The sequence below is a fragment of the Gallus gallus genome, chromosome 11, assembly GCF_016699485.2.
Source record: "Gallus gallus isolate bGalGal1 chromosome 11, bGalGal1.mat.broiler.GRCg7b, whole genome shotgun sequence".
In the NCBI taxonomy this organism is placed as follows: domain Eukaryota; kingdom Metazoa; phylum Chordata; class Aves; order Galliformes; family Phasianidae; genus Gallus; species Gallus gallus.
Genome location: NC_052542.1, coordinates 12,500,768 through 12,522,136, shown reverse-complemented (window position 1 = coordinate 12,522,136; position 21,369 = coordinate 12,500,768). Strand labels below are relative to the sequence as shown.

At 35.9% G+C, this 21,369-nt stretch overlaps 1 protein-coding gene across 9 annotated transcripts in view; it reads right to left on the bottom strand.

Moving 5' to 3' along the window:
• CDH8 (cadherin 8) overlaps positions 1 to 21,369 on the bottom strand; it is a 143,889-nt gene that overhangs the window by 91,756 nt on the left and 30,764 nt on the right. The window lies entirely within an intron of this gene.

The following is a 21,369-nucleotide window of genomic DNA, read 5'->3' as shown; positions in this document are numbered from 1 at the left end:
AACAGCATAAGAAAAGCAGGTATTTTTCTTTGATTTTTGTTGTTGTTGTTAGTTAAAAACCTAAAGTGAGGCACACTAGAGAAAAGACTTCCATTGATTTTCTGTAGCTTCAAAGCCAAGGCTTAAATATCAGGTAATCTCCAATAATTTTTAATTTGCAAGGGCAAGTGCACTAAATTGTAGACCAAATATTTTCATGTAAATACATTAAAAAATATGATAATAATTTAAATACACAATAATAATGTTTTAAGTATCATTTACTGTTGAATCTAATACACCTAACAGGAAAAATAAGAACAAGTGAATAATACAGCATTACAAATGTACATTGTTTTATTACTTCTCTCTACCTCACACAAAGTATTCTAAAGTAAATATATACAACCTTTTTAGGATGGTTGCAAAATGACTTAGAACTACCACTAGACTTGCTCCTGTTTGCCTATTTTTATGCAGATAGCTCAACAGAAGTTGCTGCTGGCTATGTATTTTACTCTTAAATGGAAAACACTGGTTCCTGTGACCTGGAAGTGTTGTCACTTGGTATAAGAACTAGCACGAAGATACTAAAATTGATGTGAAAGTAAGACTTGTAGATTTGGCTACAACCAAGCAACAAGTAGATTCTATGTCATAACACAAGCAGGCTCTGCAGATAGTTGTTCACACACAATCATATCCGAAAACCAGTTGTTTAGCACCAAGAGCTTACAAAACTCATTAACAGCACATTCCATAAAGAAATCTCAAATTCTTGCAAGGGACACAGCAGAGAAGGGCAGAGAAGTCTGATTTTCTGCTGATCTGATATACACATACAAGATCCTGCGCCATTGGTATGCTGCTCTGCAATAATAGCAGATCTTCCTTTCTAAAAGTGTAGCTTCATCTTTAATTTGCTGGGCAACACATTATTACCACATCAGTATTTCAAAAAATAAAAATAAATTAAGCAGTTTAATTGCCTGTGAATATGAATGACTCAGTCGAGTTCACTCTTCCTACCCACTCCACGTGAATGTACACACGGATGTTACGTGACAGCTGAGTCCTCTGTTGTTTTTTCCTTCTTACTGTCGTTGCAATCACCTTTTACTTGACAAAAATCAACGCAATCAAAGTTACATTAACCAAAGTTAACAGCAGTCTCCTGCAGATTGGTACTGCAGTTCTCTCTGCTAAGTGAGACATATTTACATAAAAAAGTCTTAAAGATTATTGTCCTTATGTGAGGGATTACACTCAATCTAGGTAACATAAACATTTATTTCCAGGGTTCCAGAACCTGTAAAGATCAATACAGAACCTCTCCGTGTTTTAAACAGATTGTTTATACTTAAAGCATCTGTCTGATCCCTGAATAAAATGTATATGTTATTAACATTGTATATGAGGGTTTTGATAGAATATCCTTAGCTGAATTACAGTGACATCATGTCACAACATTGCCAGGACACATGCAGCTCAGTAAAGCAATTGGGAACACCTCCAGTTCACCCAAGTATATAAAGTGTTACAGTGAAAAACTGTATTCTGAGTTTCTAAGGCTGGATAAAATAGATATTCCACATCGATATTTGAGAATGCACAAAGATTCTGCAATTTACTATCTGCTAGTAAGTAGGAGAGGCTGTCAGTGTAAGTTTTACTCATATTATCCAACAGAAGTTATGGTTCATAAACCAGTTCTGGGATAAATGAATGTAAAGCAATAAAACCTTTGCAGTGCTAGCAAGATACCAGTCGTTAAAATAAAATAATAATAAAAAAGTATATGATTAGTATTAACTGCTTCTTCTAGTAAGGTAAAGTCCTTTCAATAGAAAGAAAGAAATACATATTGCTATTTGAAACACTACAAAATTAAGAACTAAGCATTAAACAAAAAGTGGAAGTGCTAGAAACATTTGATTATGTTAAAGTTGAAACTGAATCTGATCAGTGGAAAATCAGTTTTTTACCCAAAGATTAATAGTGGTAAAGAAGTTTCAGTTCTGTAATAAAAAACAATGGTATTTACTGAAACCACATATACTTACAGTGAGTATCTGGGCCGATATATTAAAAGATCTTTTCTAGGTTTTGAAAGTCTTAAACCTTAGTAACAAAATATTCTAATAAATGACCTTTAGAAAAGCCATATTTTCAAAACCATTTCATTATTTAGATTTAAGATTAAAACGTCATCATCTTTGTCCAAAGTTAGAATTTCACTTCAGTTCTGTGATTTAAGCCAGAAAGCACAATATATTTTAACAAGTAACATTTCCAATCTTCTACCCATTGGGAATGATAATTTACAGGCATTGTCAAGCTTCAGCAAGCCGCGTTCATGCAAAGGTTAAAGATCATTAAACACATAATTATATGAGGTTAAGGTGAATGATACAGAGACATAATGAATATGATAAATGAATATCAGTTTCTGTAGAAAAAGCCTCACCAATGTGGTAAATGTGAAACTGCTTTTCCACACTCCAGCTTTATTTGTTGTGCCTGTGCTTGAAAGTTGACCTCCTGTTTTTCAGAGCAATACTGAGAAATTCACAAGAATTTCTATTTAAAATAAAAGGAGAAATCTATAGCTAATCCCTATGCTTCACTACTCACTAGTATCCCAAAATGAAGAGAAAATTATGTTTACTGAAAAACTTCAGTATGCTCAGATTGAGTCAAATTCAGTTCCCTTATTTGAGATTCAGTTAATTAGACTTCAAAAGAAGTGGTATCTTCCTCCTCTATTGCTGCCCTGGCTGTAGGACTACAAAAATCAAACATCTTTCCTTTAAAGTAGCAGATGCAACCCCATCACCCTAATTCTGCATTGATTTATGGTAACAGGAGAGGTTTTGGACCCTCTCCTAGCGTTAATGGTTATGTAGATGCACTGCTTTAATACCCAACTAATGGCTACCATGTAGCCTCAGCTCAAACTCTCTCCTAAAATATGAACTTCACTCAGAACAAACCCTACAGACACCGCAATTTCTAATCGCTATTAATTCCTTTGTTACTCTATGTTATCGCACAGATAATGAAGTCAGTATCAAGGGCAACAGCACACCCAGTGTACTACCACAAAACTAACATTATTTTCACTAACAGTGAATGCATATCTGAAAGTATTGCCAACGCACTATTCAAATATATAATGTCTTTACAGTCTCCCATGTACATACATTAAAAACATGCATAATCTCAATCAATGCAAGAGAACTGCACAGATGGAACTTACTCAGAGAGGCGTTATAATCTTTAGACTACTCTGAAACAAAACAAAAACACAGAAACACCTTGAGAATTTTACTCATATTAAATCCTGTTTTTCTACAGGTAATCATTTTATTTTCAACCACATTTTCTTAAGAAAGACTTTGTTCAAAACCAGGCACACAGCCAAGAACTTAACGTGTACACCAAAATTACAGAAGCTTCAAGCAAGGTTCATGAAGATCTATCGCAGTTCTGGGCACACAGTGAGATTTGAGTGCCTTCTGCAGATGGAAACTGTCTCACCTGCTCTCCGTCAGCTACCTGGCAAATCAACAGTAGCCAAAACAGCTCACTCAGCACAGTGAATGTCATGTTCAAGCCATGTGCTCACCATCAGGAAAGTACAAAACGCACTTGGGTCTGGTCCATATCCATGATGAGCAGAACATGGTTGACTGGCCTCTGTGGTAGGATTGGGCATTAGGAGAAGTGATGTACAGCTTGATGCAGACTAGCCTGCACAGAGATGCACCATCAAGGGAGAGACTTGTAATTCCAATTTTCTTATATTAATAGAAAAGTTTAAATATATCAAAATTCACACAAGGAGGAGAAATCTACATGCTATAAAAATGCCCCTGGATGTTTTTAACTAAGAAAAGAGAAGGCAGCACTATGTAGACAAGTTTTTGTTTGAGTTTGTCAGAAAGTAATTAATTTATCCTCATATAATTACAAGGGAATTATCTCTCCCATGTTTCAAGAGAAAAGGCATAATCTGTCCATAAAACTTCATTTTAAAATTTGCATCATTTTTCCTGTTCCTAACTCAGGAGATTTTTTTTAAGGGTATAATTAGAGAATCACTGATTTTCACCAGAGGTAACATAGATATGCATACAACACACCTACACTATCCTAATGTTATTCCTCTATTCTTTGAGATAAAATCCCTCATTTCTGAAGTAGGCCCCTTTTAAGAGACACACTTTTTAGTTTTTATGACTCTTATCCAAAACCACTGAGTTACGAGCAGTTCCACCTCATTCCATAAGAGCATGGAACTACTTTAGTGGACTTTACAATCATTTATAAATATTACAGCTTTCAACAACTGTAATGCACTTTACAAATTATGTACTTCTTTCTGTGTGTGACTGTTCAGTCATTTTTCTAAAAATGTGAACATCATTAGGTGTTCCAGAAGGTTTTTGTGTGTTGTTGACAAGTGCTGACTCATAACAGACAATCAGCACATTCACTGATTACTCTGATTAAAAAAAAAAAAAAAATCAATAATAATTAAACTTTTTAGATACCACCAATTCATTTGCATAAAATGCAGAATTAATAAATTGAACGTGATGTAAACTTAATAGAATCTTCCAAGGATGGGCTGGTCACATATTTAATAATGGGAATTATAGCTGCACAATGGGGAAGAGGAAAACCAAAATATTCTGCATTATTATTCAGGGTAATGACAAACTGGGGCACAGGCTTGACGTACCTGACATAATGTCAGCACTTGGAACATTTTCAGAAAGGAGACAGACATGTCCACGGTTGATAAAGGTTTCATTTAAGATATGAGAATCATGTAACTTGAAGCCTCTAGAGTAACTGTCAAAATACGTTGCTGCTCACACATCTCAGCTGCAGTTTCATAACCAAATTCAAAGAGAATTAAAGCAATAATATCCCTAACACTTTCATTTAAGAGTGAAATAACTGCTTTTGTCTGCCTCAGTTTCCTATTGTGTCATCTGAGAATCTTTGACTCCATCTGGCTTCTTTTATGTTTTGGTTTATTCTTTGTTACTGTTTCTTATTCTACTGATTTGTTAATTTTGTCTCTGTTTATATTCACGCTGCAACTGTGCACAAACTGCTTTTTACTGCTTACCTTTCATTATTATCTTATAATACACTAGAGTGAACTACTGTTTAAAATCTGGAGACAAAACTGGGATATAAGAATCTGTTTGCTCTAGTTCAGTGACTATGACCAACCGATTCAAGAAAAGAGATGAGAAATCTGATCGAATCTTGATCCTAGTCTTTCCTGTTTAGAGCAGCACTGATCCTTTCCATACAGCTGTCATGTATGATCCTCTTCATCACACTGAATTCATCATTTTTAATAAATATTTTCACTCAACACCTTGGTTGGAAAAAGATAGTTACCCTTGCTTTTATAAAAACAGAGGAAGAAACAAATCCACCTTCGGTCTCATAAAAAATCATATTAGGAAAAAAACACCAAGACCACAGAACTGCCCAAGCCATTCCTAAAGAGCTCTCCCTATTTATCTCCACTTCACCACAGTACTAATTTTTAATTAAAATAGTTATGTAGTACTGGTGCTGTTTAACAGAAGAATTCTGACAGGGAAACTCGCTAAGAGGGAGGAAACTGTGCCCTCAGACACACAGTCTTCCCCAATCAAATATTTTTCTTCAGTGGTTGTGATGGCAACAAAGACAAGATAATCTGTTTCTACTCTTTGTTATCTTCATTCCAGTGCATGGTCTCAGATTGATTTTTCTGTATTTATTACATACCTTGTTTCTTCTGAATCCTTATGTTAAGCCAGATGATAACTAAGGCTTTCTGTTTCCTTTGCTCTGGCCTTGGTCCTTTCCATTTGGGGATACCATCTGTCTCCCCTTCTGTCCTGAGAACACAGCCACCACATATGACCTGTGTCCCACTACAGCTTGAACTGTTGCCTTTCCTTGATGCTTTCTGCTGCAATTTAATGCCCAAATGTCCCATGTCAAGTGGCCTCAGATGCTTGGCACCTTTTTGTAGTTGGCTTTCTGCCTAGAGTTTGTGTAACTATTTCTGAACCCAGGCTGCTGTTCCTTTCTTGTGTTCGCCAGCAGACACCTCTCCAGTAAACAGGTCTAGACTTTTCAGCCCAACTATTTTTGATAGATGGAAACATACAATGATATTATGTTACACTGCCAAATACGAATATTGCATGCAGTTTTAGTCATGTAAAACAGTTTCTCTTCTGTGTCTTTATGAGGAAAAATACTATCTATCTGTCATTTCCTACTCTTGGGCATCAAGCACTTTTATTTACAATTCCAATACTTCAGGCATTATAATTAATAGTGCCCCCTATGCTTGACACTCTTTCCCCATCTCAATGACATAGCGGTAAAGCTATTTATTCCCTTCTCCAGCTTGCCAGTCCTGGACTGAAGTTCTTACAAGTCCTGCTGCAGTTTCTGCTACCTCTAAGATGGTGTGAGGTCTCCAAACAAGACTTCAGAAAGTTGTTCCATTTTGGTTACTAATTCCCATTGCCAGCACAGCCTGTCTTGGCTCTCTTTTCTCCATAGAGAAAAAAGATGAGGAAGGCTGTAAAAATAATGATCTGTGGGAATTTCCCACTCAGAGTGATAGCCAGAGGTTGGGTAGTTCCTATATACCAAATCCTTCTCTTTTGTTCCTTTAATCATCATCCTCTTATTCACACTGTTCTAAGCTTTTCTTCCGTGTTGTTTGAGCTATATTTTTCCTTTCCTCTTTAAAAGCTTATTCTACCTTGCTTGGCTTCATTCTCAGGCAGAGTACGTTGCACTTGAGCACTAAGACCTCTTTGTGTTTTTCAAATGATTTTCTCAAGTGAATGTTAGAACGATATCTTATAATACATACCCTTAGGATTGCAGAAGACGAATAAAAAAGTTAATCACTACATACTCACAGCAGTAATTTGAAGCCTGCTTACAAAATCCATCACACTAGACAAGCTATATCCTAGATCAGTGAAAGCAGAATAAACTACAGTAGGACAGTTTGGTCAAAGGTGAATGAATATTTCTATTTATTTGTGCATATTTAAGTTGTCATGATTTTATAATCTTTCAAGGCTCTGCTTTCAGCTGCTTTGACCACACTGCCTTTTGAACATGCACAGCACGCAATGATTAGCAGGATCCCAGCGATAATATGTTTAACCTGTCTTCCTTTTTAATGCAAAAATTTCAAACTCATGCAAAATACATTATGTTATTTAATAACATTATAAAAAAAACTGGAAAGCATTAAAATATCATTTTGAAGGTTATTTTTCAAACTTAAGAAGACTGCTTAGAATACTTCAGTGTCTGAACATAAGGAAGTAAGTACTCTGTCTAAAACCACATGATGTGTAAAGCTGGCAGTGCAAATAGAAAGCTCTTTTCTAGCAATTGGCTGTCAAACATCCACAGAGCAGAAATACAAACATAGCTATGCAGCCAGCTTTGAGCTAAAATTGAAAACTGTTGAGAAGGTAACAGAGTGAAATGATGAGAACTGAAAAATTAAATTGTGAGTACCTACATATTGATTCCTACAAATTATCTCCTTCCATGTGATAACGTAACTTATCTTTTCAGTGCACTTTTCACACACTAACCTGTGACCTGTGAACCTGGGTAAGGTATAAGCTTTTTCTCAACAAACAAACAAACAAACAAACAAGTCAGGTTATTTGGAGTGTGAAAATAAACACTGCTGGGAAATGCTGCAAAGCAAGTTTCTTAAAATATGTCAAACCAAATGACAGTTCTTCAGAGATGCTGTTTCTAGTTACTTACTATCATCAGAGCATTGTTTACAAGAATTAACAGATATAACATGTGGATAATTGGATTATTTCTCCACATTCTCTCACAGTTAGATGTTCATTAGAGATAAATCATGCAGAATTATATGTTATTCAGAAGAATTTGTTTGAAAGCAGTTACTATGATTTCATGCATTTTCACAAAAAATTGTCACATCTCTTGTGTTGTCTCCAAAGTTTCCTAATGTAACTTCTCCTGTGTTTCCACCAAGCCATGCATTCTTGTGAATATCTTACAAACTGACTTATTAATATTGTATGTCTCATGCAAACAATTTGCAACACCATTAAATTAGAAATATTCAGTAAAACCAATAGAGATAGACCACAGCTTCTGCCTACATTAATGGTTTTTTTTCTGAAAGAATTGACCGACGAGTGGAGAATAGAAAACACTCCTCTCGATATGCGGAAATAATCAACTGCAGTCACTGCAGCAGGGTTTTATATTTTGTAACGTATCTCATTCTCCAGCAACTTTTAGTGAGTCCTACAGTCCCTTTTCCCAGTACATGCGGAGACTGAAGTATCGGTAACATTTCTCACTTTTTTCTTTTTCTTTTTGGCACATCAGATAACCTGAACTGTTTACAAGTGAAAAAATAGCAGTGCTAGCATTGTAAGTGTGGGCAGTTTTTGGAGTATTCATGTCATTTGCTGTAAACATCAAACCTGCCTGTAATTCCCTGGTGTCCTGTGAATTACCAAAAAACAAATGCTGGCTCATGATGAATATAAATTGTATACAGACCAGTATCACAAAGTCTGTACACGTGTAACATATGTCAATCTCAAAACAGCCCAAATCCATACAGGCTTAGCAGTGATTTAGGCTAGACCTTCATCCAAATTGTCTATGCTCACAGTGAAGACTACAGTGGGAGGCTGCAGAAGACATCTGTGCTAATTTAATGACAGTCAAATCACTATCGGATTTCTCTACCCACACAAGCTTGATAGTGCTCATATCACTTTGTGGGCACAGAACAGCCAAAAAACATATGGTTATCTCCCCACTCAGCTGTCCTTTACATTTCTCCAACAGGGCATTCTAACGAAGGATAAGTGACCAGCTATTCTGTGCTAATATCTTTAGGGGTGAATGGTGGAGAAAATGCACAATACTCAGTTAATTGAAGTTAACAGGCAGAGGAACATACTATGATTTCTCAGGACCTCTTTTCAGCCGATGAATGGATTCCCCCACACTCAAAGAGCTGCTTACAGACATCCACCTGGAGAACAGAATGCCTGAAAAAGGAATAGCAAAGGAGAGAAACAGCTGCATAAGGTGGATCCTTGAAGATCTCCAAGGACTCTGCTGAGATACTTACTGTAATGAAGAAGAACACACACACAAAAATCCTTCAAAAACCTGAGAAAGAAGTATAATATTGAGAACTGAGGTTTATAAATGATCCAAATGATAACCTAGATACAAGAATGACAGAAAATCCTGCTATCTTATGTACATTCCTTGCTACTTATCTGAAGGAACCTTACTGAACTGAGAGAAAAAAGAAATGACATCTAGTTAACCGCACAGCTGACTGCTGTGGAGTCAGTATTCATCTACAAATAATGTTTATTAATTGCTTGTATTACAGTAGCACAGTACTACAATAGCACATAGAGATTCACATTGACACTAAGAGTCTGTTCCACAGCATGCTAGAACATGCATTGGAGACATATTAATAGTTTTTTTTCCTCTCACCTTTTTTTTTTTTTTTTCTGGAAAAGCAGTGAGGAAAAGTGGACCCAGAACACATCATTTCAGAAATGAGTTTCTGAGACATTGCCTAGTTTCTGCAATTACTACCTACGGATTCAGTATGGCTCAAAATACATGGAAAAATGAGAGTGAGTTCTGAATACTAAAATATCAAAAATAGTTTTGTTGTTTTTTGCATCTGAATGGTTTTAGAAGCTGTTCTAAGGAATGGTAACTCAGTAGGAGTTTCTGTCTGAAATTTCCAGGTACACTGGACAAAACTGTATTTGAAACACATATGGAGCTATAGAGAAAGACATAACAACAAAGAGTTCCAGTTCAAATAAATAAATAAATAAATGCAGCACAGGTTGTGAAATGACAAAATTAAGGCTGCTGAGTTCAACCTTGCCTTCATCCAGCTTCCAGTAACCTCCACACTCATCTTCAGGTATTTGATTAGCTTCCCAAGGTCCTAACCAGTTCCACCCTACATGGCTTCCCCATGCTTTTTCTCCATTATCTGAACATTTGTATGGCCTGTCCCAAAAATAACAGTGAAAAGTAAAAATTCTGAAGCTTTCTAGGGAAGGGAGCAGAGAACGGTTAGGGGTTGGCCCTCCTGATGACTGGGCCAGAAATTACACACCTGAGATGCTCTGCCTGACTAATGCTTGGAAACATTTTTCCACTTGATATTCTAGCAGCACAGACACAGAAAGCCTTGTCTCCTGCATGTTGGTGTTGTCTTATGAGAACCTAAATGAATCACTTCTCAGTATTCTGATTTTCCAAGTTAACAAATTCCAGTTAAAAATTTATCTAAAATTTGCCTGGCCAGCTCTAAATAACATCTGCTGAATTTTCAGCTGGTGAGATTCTTTTGGCATGCTATTTACGATATCTGGCTTTTCATTCATATTATAACTCCATAATTTATAGTTCAATTACAATCAGAGTTTACCACTAGCCTACTTTTTAATACTTTTCTGATAACTAATACATCAGGTGTAACTGACTTTAATATAAACTAGATAAATAATAAGATTAACAATTATCTGACTGTGAGATAATAAAGCGTTGAAAATAGCAAGACCTCGAAGTAAAGTAAAATATTTGAGATTATTTATCAAGTCAGTAAAGCTGCCTTTTCACATTTACCCAAGATATAGGAAATAGAATATTTTGTTTGCCTTTGGAGATGAGATCATCGGGCATGTAAATGAACACTGATGACAAAGTTAACTGGAAAGATGATCTCCTGTACTACATTCTTCAGCAAAATATTAGAAGTATAAATGCACTACTGCTCAGTCCTTTTACAGATATTTTGACACTAAAACAGCATGCCTTAACTTGGAAAATGTTTCTATTTTTTTAAAACAAGCTGAGATCATGGGCAATCAAAATAGCAACCACAGCATGATTAAACCGAACCTTTTCCTCCTCCCCATACTGAAACTTTGAAACCACATTAAATATCCCATTTGTATACTCCTGTAGTCTGTATACTCCTATCAGGTATGCTATTGTCCCGTCTCAGCTGTGCCAGCTTCACTGATAGGTAGCTTTTCTCAGAAAAAGACAGAAGCCCACAGGAAGGGAATGCTGGAAGCCATAATCCTCTCCAGTGTGGTGCATATCTGCTTTTGATTGTACAGCATCATGTCAGCAATAAGGCAAAACAGGAAAACCCCAAAGGTTCTCCACTTTCCTTTTCTTTTTCGTTATGTGCTATGAGAAAGTATGTCTCTGTGGTAGAATAGGGTCAAACACATTTTTCAAGAAAAAACAATTAATCTGAATATAACCCTGTTCTTTTAACCAGCACAAAACCCAAGGAATCTCACCTAACAGAGTATAGAAAAAAAGAGAACAGCGCTTCCAGGAGAATGCAATACTTACATTTCCTATAACAGAATAGGAACTCATAGGAAAAGCAGAGTCCCTGAGAGAGCTATAAGCTCTGCTTTTGTTTCATATATTATTTATATGCAGGTTTAAGAATCAGTTTCAAAAGTCAGAAAAAATCCAGAGCGACTGAAAAATTCTTATGTTTGTCAATTGTTATGAATACACAGACCATGAACAGTCCCTTACAGATGAGCTGCATTCACAGAGACTTCAGTATGCATAAATATTGCTAGAAATCAGCATTTAAACATTAGTTCCACTTCTTTACCTGTGAACACCATGGATTCTTCAAAATTAACCTGTTACTTCAAGTCTTTGTGCTTCCTAAAATTAATCTGTTACTTTGCCTTTCTACTCTTTTTGATAGAGTGGTCAGCCTCTACTTAGTCCAATGCTAACAGTTTAGATGAATACTGTATTAATTTTAACCATCTCTACACCTGAACAGAGTATGCAATGCAATGAAAGATAGTGGATAAGTTGTATATATATGGAAGAACTTCAATTTAAGCGTTTAATAATTAAAAATCTGAGCAATGAAGTTAAGCAGATTAGGCAGTAGATGATAAAGAGAAAATGTGAGAAATTTGCAAGAAGCCTCTATCTAAAGCATGCTATATTTTCACAAGGAAAAAAACCCTGACATTTCAACTTTCTTCTATCTGTTGAGATACAGTCCCATAAGGACATAGATAGAGAAAGATAACAGCCAAACCAGTTTGGAGGGTGAAAAATGAAAGAAAACATAAGATAGAAATTAATCTACAAATGTGAAAGCAGAGAGGAAACTGAAGTATACAAATGCCCAGCATAAGGTTCATAAAAACCACATACCAGAAGGTTATATGACAGTTAGCAATTTGAATCCTACCACAGAGAATGAAGCTGAACTTCCAGATGTCAGTTTATTTATTACAAGAGGGATGTTTTTTTTCATTATAGAAGCCTTGAAAATACCTACAATGTGGAGGTAGATGTCCCCAACAACCTCTATGTGCTTGTGATAATATTCACTTTATTCATTCTTCATTTGCTTGCTATTTTTCCTTTCTTTTTCCTGTTCTTACCTACATATAAAGGAGGGGCTGGGTGAAAAGGCAGAATAAATGAGATTTGACAGTAACTGAATTTTTAAGCCTGTGTGGAGAAACACTGGAGAATCAGTCCCTCACCATCAAAAGGATAGGAGCTTGCTTGATGCAAAGAAGCTCATGCAAGAAATCTGAATGAGGACATTAGCATATGCTCCTAAGAGGTGGGCTACAAGATGTTTGCAAAGATAACACAGATTTCAACTTTTTCACTGGTTGTAGATGAGAGCTAATGAATGGATACAGAATATGAGATCAACAGAAAGCCTCAGAGAGTGTATTTTTTGCTGCTGTTGTTTTTTGATTTTGTTTTGTTTCCGTAAGTGCTGTCTGATTTGGATCTCACAGCACCCAATAGCAAGTGTGCTTCTTGATAAGAATACTTCCAAACCTCATTTATTCTGCCTGGAATTTTAGTGCCAAGCTCATGTCTTCTCACTCCCCATGGCTAATGCTCTCTTCTAGAGAATGTTAGACCAAACAAAGAATCACCATCAAACTGGCCATGTCTTTCAGCCCCAGGAGGCAATGCTATGAATGGTCACGCATGCAGCAATTCACTTGGAGCTTTCCACGTAACAGTGATGGCCTTTCATTTGTCTTCCCTAGTCACAGTAATGTTATCGGCATCTTAGTATTGATGCATGAAGATCATGTAAGTTACTTCACGACCTGAGGATATTACCACATTAATTCAGTTGGTATTGCTACACCCTTGTTAAGCAGAACTTAGTTTTAATTCTCACTCTGCCAGTGGTGAAACACAGTCACAGAAATGAAGAATTCCAATATTCAGAGCAAACCAAGTATTTCAGTGTCCTCAGGACAAGTGCTCAAGATCACTTAGAGGCCACGGCCAAAATTATGCCTGTATTTTTTGGACAGGAGTTAAGATTCAATGACACTCAGCTACTGCACCGGTAGATTACTGTGAAGTTCATTTAAGAAACAAATACAGTATGAGGAAAAGAATAGTGATGCATATTTTTCTGAATCTTTCCTCACCCAAATGCTTTAAAGTTATTCTGCATTCAACATTTATACATGCACAGGCATTGACTTCATTTTTAAAAACTATTTACATTTTAATATGCTAAAATCATGTAAAGCAAATCTTACCTTTTGAATTCATTCCACTCAATACCACGTTAAGAGTTTTGCTTGGATATACCAAATATTTTCTGGCAATTCCAAAACATTTTTTGATATTCTAAATGTTCATATTGACACAAAACTAGCTTTTCTCCACAGCTTTTCAAAATTGAGCATGAAATGTTACTTACTTTAGAAGAAATAGTCATGTTCTAGGAGAATGTAATACTTACTTTAAAAGCAAAATCATTCCTGCTGCCTACACAAACCCTACAATTTAATCATTTCTTCCAACAGATATAAAGCAATTCAATTCATTTTGTTTAGCATAATCAAATTATTTTTCTTATTAGTATCAGCTTTATTTGGCTGTTTCAGTGTTCAATGCTATGACTCATTCTGTAGATATTAGGAGAACTTTATGTCATGCCTTTACTTTAAAAGCAACACAAACAATTAAGGCATATTTACGGTGATTATATTTCAGCATACAGATCACCATATATTTTGCTCTTAGGTATACATTCCTTATTGTTCACATAATTACTATGAAGAAGTAATGCAAATGAGCTTGCTGGAAACAATTATTGGACTTTCTTTTTAACTTTATAACATTATAAACAAGAATTGACATTCCACTCAGGGGTGGACAGCAAGGAACTATTTTATCGAATGCTTGAAACACTTCAAATTAACAAAATCTAAGCAACTGTTGTAATCATTCATCTAGTACATACTGCTATCTCTAAAATCAGAGCTTAGATTGCGCTTTAGAATTTTACACAGATCAAGATAACTGATTAGTATATCTTAACCAACTGAATTAAGTATCTTGCTTCTGTGATGAAGGACATCACATCTATAACTTGACAGCTGTCTGTACAATTTGAATAAGTAATCAGAGCAGGATGAACCTGCTGAGAGTACTCATTAACTTGTGTAGGCTTTAGAAAGACCTTTAAATTATTTAAGTATTCTTTTGTAGTATACAAGGAAAGTGACTGAACTTTATCAGCAGTTGATAAACATCCCTATACTATATTCTCCTGAATTAGTTTCCTCTCATTCCTGGTGTCAGAATCCCTCTCTGTACCAATGGCAGGGGCCATCCTAGACAAATGATCTCTTAGACAGGAGCACCACTGGCTCCACCAGAGTGATCTGTGAGGCAGTACAGGCACTACCCCTCAGATGGATCTTTCTCTTCCACTCTAATCAGCAAAGGCTGAGAATGCATTTTTATGCACAGGGGACCCAATTGCAATTTTCTTCAGAAATGGAGAAATATTATTTTCAAAAATTACTCTCGTCTTATATGACATACTGTTACAAGGAAATTGCCAAATTTTGGTAAATATCAAGTACTATAAGAGAGCATGGCAAAGTTAACCTGAGGCAAAAGGTCAGCGCATGCCTGAAAGCTGATGAACTGAGTTTTAGAAAGCAAAAAGAGAGGGTCAGATATGATCTCTTCTTAGTACCTTAAATGTCTCTTCCTAAACTTTTCTTCCAGCTTACCTTCCACAAATCCTAGCTTGGCCCAAGTATTTTGGAATACACGTTCATAAGCACAAACACAATCCTTTGCACAGCACATCTTGTCAGTAGTTTGGAAATATTTTGCAAGCAAATGGATTGGGCTGAGTTTGCTCTTGCTATTGAAAGTCTCCAGTTCTAATTTTTGAGGCTGTTTTGAAACAACACATTTGTGAAGCAGACCATATTTTTGCCCCTTCAATAGTGCAATCAAAAAAGGATACCAGCTCAACTTTGAATATGAAATAACTTCTAGCTGAATTGCAAACTATCAAAAATGGAGATAAAACAACAACAAAAGATCCACAGTGTTTTTTTTTTTTTTAAAGGCTCATCATTTCAAATGTAGAAAATAGCTATCTCATTTACGGTATGTGGTAGTAAATTTTTGTCTATGCCTATGCTGAACAGAAATCCAATTTTATAATTATTCCAACATTCTAAGAATCTTTACAAATGTCTATGCTGACAGAGTTTCTCTCTGATGCTAAATTTTGATTTTTATTTTGGTAGTTTTTTATTTTAAGCAGAGGATTAGGGAGGAACATAAAGTATATTTATATCCATGGAATAAAAAAGCAATTTTTTGCAAAAACTAAAATTAAACTTGAAGGACTTTGATATGGCAGTTATTTTTGATGCTTCATTGCATTGTAAAAGTGGAAAGGAATTTTTACTTGATTCACATATAGACTCCTTCGAGTTCTGTAGTGTTTGAGTTTGAATTAAGTTAGGATTATCTTTGAAATGCCAAGAAGTTTAACTGTTCACCCAAGCAGTGTCTGTGCTTGGTTGAAGCCCTTAAGATCAAAAGCTGAGACTGATAAGATGAAACCAGCCACATCTCCAGTTACTTAGATTCCATTCAGTCCTATCACACAAAAGATTTCAGATATTCTTGTGCATTTTAAAACAGTATTACTGTGGGGTAGTAAATAGTAAGACTGCAGGAATAATGAGATCTCAGACCAAAAAAATAAAAAGAAACAAACAGAATGGTATTTCTCAGTTCTTTGTCCCCTAGTATTGTTGCTATCACAATAAATTCATCATTGTGAAATAAAAATCCCAGTTTCACTGTGGTATTCATCAGAATTTTCCCATAGAACATGGAAAGTTCTTCCCAATTATCAATCATGTTACAAAAGTAACACGAGAGGAACAACATATTCTATACATTACACCACCATTACATTTACAAGGGCTGTTCTGAAAGTAATGCCTCCTATTTTACTCTGTTGGCCCACATTGTCAGAGGTAGATTTTGGTGGTTTTACAGTAGAGGTTGAACCTTAAGTTAAATGCTGTTGTCATGAAAAGGATGGCAGCAGTCTGACAAAATGATGTCTAACAAAGAAGAGGGGATGAAGCAAAGCCATGTCACTGAATTTCTCCATTTGGAAAAAACGGCACTCATTGACACTCATCAACACTTGCTGAATGTTTATGGAGATCAAACAGTGGATGTTAGTATGGAATGCAGGCTCTTGTTCAACGCTGGTGAAAATGGACAGGTAATGGTGATGGCTGTGCTGAAAATATACTGTTTTGAAGCTGAGAACTTGCTCTATGAAATAGTTATTGTGTTCTTTATATCTGTTGTGGTTTCCATGGAAGCAAACAGGAGACATTACTTTTGGAGTGACCTATGCCCATGTGGCTAAGATCAAGAAATTTGGCTGGCTTACACAGTGCATAAGGAAAAAGATAAGCAGTGGCATTACCCTGCATTAAGTTATCCCTAAACTAGGAATTGAGATGAAATACAGGATGTGGGCTACTCAGAGTTACAGCATAATTTGGTACACTTTCCTGGAAAAAAAATAGATTGCTGGTTCCCTTGCCCTGAATTTGAAGATGATTGGAATGAAATACACTGGTCAAACACTTCCTTTTTAATAGCTAAAACATGCTCTGTGCATGATACCACAAAAGAAGTAGAATAGGAAATGCTACGTCTATCCCATTTGAGGATTCTCAAATACCAGGGCAATCAGGACAGAAATGAATCTACACCATCATGCTTGCCCACAGTGACCAAACCTATTGAGTAAATGTCTTTCAGCAATCTGTCTGGCATAACCCAATTCAGCTTCATCTTTCTCTCCCTGTGGACACAAATGAACAATATAAACTCTAGATACAATTGGCCCTGCTGTGCCCTTACCAAAGTCAATGCAACTCCACAGTGCCAAAAAGCTCTGTGACATCTTTTAATTAAAACAAATAAACAATGAGATTAAAATGTAAATTACAAAAACAACAGCAACGACAACAAAACAAACAACAACAACAAAAAAACAATCCAACATACAGGTAATTCCATCTTGGTTAAACTTTTTGTATGCAGCCACCAAAAGCACATAGGTAATTTAGTTTTTCAAACTGATTTTGCAAATAGATTAGTGTAAAATTGTTAAGCAAATCATTTCAGCAGAAAGCCATTCTGGGATACAGTTATGGGAAGAGGTCACATATGCAAAACTAGGCTTTGCCCAATTGATTTCTAATTATAAAATCAGAGGCTCTAGAGTCTGTGGTTAATAGTCCTTCCCTTTAGCCTGAAAAGATAAACTTACAGCATGAGCTCACACACAAACACTCATACATATGAAATGCTTCTCACTGTTTTAGTAAGCAAGTATGTGTCCTGGCACTACTTAGCTCAGAATGCATCAGACAATGCCTAACTGAAGGCCAACTATGGAATTAAGTCTACAATGCCTTTGATGGCCAGCTGTGATACAGAAAATTGTTCCTTACAATAAAGCTACAATAACATTCATTTTGGGGGAAGGGGAACCATGGGCAAATGCTACAAGTGTTAAGAGTTTAAATGCTAATATTGTATAATTATATAATTTTATGTTTTCCCACGTAAAAAGATAGTGGTTAAGAATTTTACATATTTAATTAATTCATCCTTTAGTATCAAGTGCAGACTGCTTGGACATCTGAGTCTCATCTCATTTCATCTTTGCATGAAACTGAACAATTCATGGGGTGAAAGAAAGCCAAATAGCACAATTCTACTTATTAAGTGTGCTCAACATAAGGACATTTTCTGAGAGAGTGCATTCTGCATCTTCATCATAGAATAAAGTTAGAATTAGTTAATATATGATGTGCTAGCGCATTTGTTGCACAGGTATACCAGTCTATTTTATACAACAGCTACATTCAGTGCACATGCATTAATTACCTATTACGAACTGATGATTTCTTCTGAGTTTATAATTCTTAAAACTACTAAAATGGTAACAGATTCACAAGCACTGTATATCTTTTTCTTGGGGAACTTAAATTTTGTCCTGTGTTGCGTGAGAACTCAAGTAATAAATTACTACTCCCCATGACAAGAAGAGGGGAATTGAAGTCTATACAGCTTGTCATCTCCATCACTTATATTTAGAAATGAATGCGTCTAATGCTTTGCCTGCTAGAATTTGTATCCTGTAATATTTGCTAAACCTCAGTCTTCATTGTTTTTCGTCTTAAAGATGTGAAAAAAATTATTATAAGAAACTGCTTTCAAAACATAATAATATTTTCTTCACAAATCAGTGCTTTCAGTTCTGAGGTGCATTTTCCACCGTATTACTCCACTTGCACATCTATGAGAGTTAACAGAGCAGAGATGACATTTTTTGAAGAAACAGGTCTTTCTTTGCTCTGCTCCAGCCCTCTTATCACCCATTCAAAGTCACACGAAGTAATCTGGAAAGCAGTGCCATCGAGTTCAGTTTCATTTATCTGAGTATCAGGCTTTTAATCACGCATTACTAGTAGACCAGCTTGCAAGCCAGCAGTCAGATATTGTGGTGGCATCACCCACAGATGTTACACAGAAAGTGAGACACAGGGAGTTGTCAACACACTGTGAATCAATTTATTCATTCTCACCATCTCTCCAGTCAATTTCATCCTTCAAGGTGCAAATTAGAAATACAGATGTATTTTCTGAAAAGCTTTCCAGATCCAGTTTTTCAAAAGCAAGTTAAGAACCTGTTGGCTCTCATCCAGCATAATATCTGTTTAACTCTGGAGGAATACTTCCCAGGGAGGCACATCCTCAACTTTGAAGTGAACATTATGAACATGTATTTATATCAGTATGCCTCTGCAGACCCAAGTCCTAGAACTTGCTACCCTAAAGTCAACACCTGACAAAAATGTCTTCTGACTTTCAGAGACTTCTACAAGCAATGAGAAAGCATAAAACTCTAAGAGTATGTCACTATCCTAAACTACATGCTTGAATTTGTCAGTACGGAGGAACAGAATGTGAAGGACAGCAATAATTCAAAACTGTTGCAAGGATGAGATGGAACTTAAGTATTATTTTAAAGCTAAATAAGCTAAGTGAAATATCTTGCACATTTATCCAAGATAAATTTCATCTGCAATTTCATGGAATAAAAGGTCAAAGAAAACTGGAAGCTGAGTCAATAAACTTTATAATAAAGTCATTACAGGTCTGTGATGTGATGAACAGTAACATCTGTTGCATATGCTCTAAGCACTGTGTGGAACTATCTGCTTTTAATTAGTTGGTATTTCACTGAGAACTCTTGTACATGAGTCAACAGATAAATAAGACAACAATAAATGCCCACCAGGTTTCTCACTACCCTAAAACTGAAACATTTTATTTTAACATTTTAGAATTATATAAATAATGGTGAAATTTAGTTTGACTGCAAGAAATTCCCAGAGAAGTTGTCGATGCCCCATCCCTGGAGGCATTCAAGGCTAGACTGGATGGAGCCCTGGGCAGCCTGATCTAGTGGGTGGCAACCCTATCAACTGCAAAGGCATTGGAACTGTGTGATTTTTAAAGCCTCTTCCAACTCAAGCCATTCTATGAAATAAGATTGAATTTGCTCGCCTATTTATGCCTCACCTTGTCCCAGCCATATGCAATACAAAGTACAGGTGACAAATCCCAACAGGGTACACTTCTATTCTGTGTTCTTAGCTGAAACATTGGTTTATCTTTAAAATATATTTCAGAAGATAAAAGTCGAAGACTGAGGTTGGAAAAAGCAATGAAAATATTTCATTCATGAAATACTACCCCATTTTATTTAGCCAAGATCGCCTGGAGCATTTCATTCCAGTTCAGAGATACTGCTAAAATTTTTATTTATATGCATTCTTTCTTTTCAGACTTTCCAAAAATTCAGTCTGAAACAATATTACTCTGGATCCTAGAATATGATTGTAGCTGAGAAGGTATGATTTTCTATCAGCCACAATGGCAGCACTATTTCCTCATTTTCACATCGTTTAGTTTAATATGCAGATAATAACGATCCATACATACATGAATATAAATACTAGAGAATTCATGTTTATCTGGACACATAAAAAATGTATAGAACTGTACACACATAGAACTCATACAAATATACAGCTTCAAGTTTATATCTTTAATACTATCAGTGAAAGCTTGACTTGATCTTGCAAATAGCCAGAGGACAGTGACTAATCAAGGTTAGCATCATCCAACCACAGAAGGAAAATGATGCATGCACATTTTGTCCACAGCACAAGAACAAAGTCTATTCTGACCAAGGCTCTTTCAAGAGTATGAAGAATACATGCTACAAAGGCTTTAGGCTGCTCTATGAATGACAGCTTCCTTTTGAGCTACAGAGAAACTTGTAATGGACTTTTCTGTCTCTAGGGGAACTTTTAAAGCCTAAACAGAATTTCAATTATATTTTTCAGCTAGTATGAAATTGTTGCTCTAACACTAACTGCAGATGCTCAGATTAGATTTAAGCCATATTTTTAGAACAAAGAAGTAAAAAAAACACCAAAAGACAAAAACAGACTTTTTGTAAGCTTTTATCCAAATTTATAGCACAGTGCATGCAGCTGGTTGACTTGCTGCTAATATGGTACTTTTCAGAGCTTTTAACACACTTAAGTGATTGTTTGCTCAAGGCATATGGTTTGAATCAGCTGGGCAGTGCACAGTACAGCTGGCAAACTGGATATCAAAATCTGGCAATAAGCCTTAGAATTATGTGTCACTATGTACCATTTTTTCCTGAATTTTCTATGACAATTTTTACAGCTTCAGTGTAAATTTGAAGTTACTTCACATTCTACTACCATAGATGCCATTGCTGCTTCCACTGCTACAACTACTGGATGTAGCAGACCC